Genomic DNA, 3,520 nt, shown 5'->3' on the forward strand with positions numbered 1-3,520 from the left:
CCTCCACACCAATGTCTTTGGACAGAGTCCATTAGCATCAAGCACCAGAGTCATAAATGCCAGTACAATAACCTAGATGTTCCAAAATATTGCTTAAGAAGTCCCTTTCATGTCACTGAAATAAAAAATAGACACAACCATCTAATCCTCTGGCCCCTGGCGGATAAGAACTCTCAGTTCCGAACAGTGTGTTTGACTAAGTCTGATTAATGAATTTCTAAAGTTATTTTTGTTGATCCTCCCACCCTTGACGCCATCATTTGCCTGTGGTAACATGTGTGTAGATTAATGAGGCTTTCAGCAGCTAGTGGAAAAGTGTTCATTAGCTTAATTATCCACACCTTCAGAGTGAGGGCAACCCGGGGCGGTCAGGACACAGCAAAGCGTCTGTGCTACAGAAGAAGGCCAGCTCTGTGCTGCTCCACCAGGACGGTCCTCACTAGAGAGCGAGGTAAGGAACTAGGGAAATAAGGACGAGAAGGCACAGAAGATGGCAAGACAAGACTCAGCGTGATTTCTCAATCTCATGCTGGATGTGCACGCATGCGTTAAGCACCTCGTGTGGGTAATCCTTTGTACACAGGCACCTCCTATGCTTCTAGCCTGCTTGATCCTCATCTGTAGGATGGGCCCCCAACTCAGACACCAATCTCTCCTAAGTCAACAGGAATGGAAAGTATGGATTCCCGCCAAGATCAAGTGTTAAAACACCAAGTCCTCCTGCTCCTGGACCCATCTGATTTTATTCTCAGTTGTGGTCCACTCCCACCTTGGACCGAGGACTTAATGACTCAGAGCTGGCCCAGTGTACCTGAGTGCCATGTTCTGCCTCCAGAGTTACCCACTCTACCCACCAAGGACCTAGTCCTACTTGGGAGTCCCAGGCCGAGGAGGACATTCCTCCTGCTTCTCATGCTGTCCCTCTCCTGCTGAGATCTCGGCTTATTGCCTCTCCCGGGCTCCCTGTTGCTGTGCTCTGCCTGCTAGGACCCATGTTTTGCTTATCATCCCAGATGTGGAACTTTCACCTTGGCCTTCACACCCAGGGGCTTATTAGTGCTCCCTGCTAGCTCCTGGGCAGGACAGAGATGGTCCTATGGGAGTTCATGGCTCTTAGGAGATAAGACTGACGCATGGAGACTGATCATTAAAGGAGAGAACTTCAGCACCTCGTAAATCAGTCTTTCTCAAATTTGGCATGATCATAAAAATCATCTTCTAAAGATTCAACTTCCAAGGCCCCATCCATGAAGATTCTACTTTAGAAGATCTGAGGTGAGACCCAAACATTTTTAACAAGCACCCGGGAGATCCTTACTATGAAGCAGGTTTGGAAAACACTAGTAAACAACTGAATGACAGTAGTAGTGACTACTGATTAAACCTCCACCAGCCAGTCAAGGTGCTAGGGAATTTACAATATTGACTCATTTAAATCATCCCAGGAAACTTTTCCATGTTGGTATTAAATTCCTATTCTGCTAATGAGAAAACCCAGATCCGGATACTAATTGACTGATTGCTCAAAATCGTATATTTAGTAAGTGGCAGCGCTAAGATTCAAAACTTCACCTCCCTGGTCTCTGACCCATATCAACTAAAATAATCTGTTTCTAAAGGCTAAATGCTGGTGTAGACCAGTGGCCTCTGAGCATTTGGGGATCTAGTACCATATCAGTTACAAAATTTTGAGCATATTTCAGATTCTTTTCCATTATATGTTATTACAAGATATGTTATTCCATTATATGTTATTATATAGTTCCCTGTGCTATACAGTTGGTCCTGTTTGTTTATCTATTTTATATATAGTAATGTGTATCTGTTAATCCCAAACTCCTAATTTATTCTTCCTAGCACCTTTCCCCTTTGGTAACCATAGTTTGTTATCTATGACCATGAGTCTAGTTTTGGTTTGTAAATAAAATTCATTCTCCTAACTTTCGGATTAATTTTGATGTTTTTTTTTTTAACCTCACATAAGTGGAATCTATCAGAGGCACCCTTTTGTGCACCTGGCTCCTTTTGCTTAAAATCTCATTTGTGAGATTCATCCACGTGACTGAGGCTGTCTTGGATTATTCATTCTTGTTGCGTGGAGTACTGTCTTGTGTGAATACACAACAATGAGTTTATCCATTTCACTTCTGGTGGGCATTTGGGAACATTGCAGTGTTTGAGTATTAGGAATAGTGCTGTTATGCAATATTTACAATAGCCAAGACATGGAAACAGCCTACATGTCCATCAACAGATGACTGGATAAAGAAGAGGTGGTGTATTTATACAATGGAATACTATTCAGCCATAAAAACTGACAACATAACACCATTTGCAGCAACATGGATGCTCCTGAAGAATGTCATTCTAAGTAAAGTAAGCCAGAAAGAGAAAGAAAGATACTATATGAGATTGCTCATATGTGGAATCTAAAAAATACCCCACAAAACAAACAAAAAAAAAATACAAAACAGAAACAGACTCATAGACATAGAATACAAACTTGTGGTTGCCAAGGGGGTGGGGGGTGGGAAGGGATAGACTGGGATTTCAAAATTGTAGAATAGATAAACAAGATTATACTGTATAGCACAGGGAAATATATACAAGATCTTGTGGTGGCTCACAGCGAAAAAAAATGTGACAATGAATGTATGTATGTTCATGTATAACTGAAAAATTGTGCTCTACAGTGGAATTTGACACATTGTAAAATGACTATAACTCAATAAAAAAATGTTTAAAAAAAAAAAGGCATAGTGCCGTTACATGCATTCACCGCCATCTTTCAGTGAGCAGATGTTTGCACTGCTGTTGGGTACATCCCTAGAGTGGAACTGCTGGGTCACTGGGTTTGCTATGTCCCGCTTTTGTAGATATTGCCAAACAGTGGCCAGAACAGGTTCCATGAATATACACTCCCTTGACTGTGGGAGTTCTGGGTGTTCCACATTCTTGCCTGCCCTTGGGATTGTCTCTTTTTTGCTTTAGCCATTTTGGTGCATGTGTGACGGTATCTTACTGTGGGGTTTTAGTTTTGTTTTGTTTTGTTTTGTTTTTGAAAATCAGTTATTGTCTTGTTCATTGTTAAATCATGACACTTACCTTGAAGGGACTATTTAAGTGCATGCTTGTGTTTTTTTCAAATGTATCTATTATAGCTTACTCCCAACAGTCCCTTGTCATCCTTGAAAAGATCAAACAATTTGGAAACCTTGATTTTTGTTCATTCACTGTTTCAAATATTTTGCTAAAAGAAAATGAGAGAATTCTCTGCTTGAACAAAATATTTTCAGGTGCACTCCCTAATTGTATTATAAAAATTCTGCTATATTTTAAACTTCTTGTATAATGATTCGTATCAGTGCAATTCTTTTGTGCTCTGTGCTTTTGTGGCTTTAACCTCCTGGCTTCACTAACTTGCTGTGGACAATACGGCAGATAAATTTCATATTAGGTACTCAGTTGAAAATTTACCTATTTTTTTCATTCCAGTCAATACAAATACCAAAAACATTGC

The sequence above is a fragment of the Camelus ferus genome, chromosome 25 (genome assembly GCF_009834535.1).
Source record: "Camelus ferus isolate YT-003-E chromosome 25, BCGSAC_Cfer_1.0, whole genome shotgun sequence".
In the NCBI taxonomy this organism is placed as follows: domain Eukaryota; kingdom Metazoa; phylum Chordata; class Mammalia; order Artiodactyla; family Camelidae; genus Camelus; species Camelus ferus.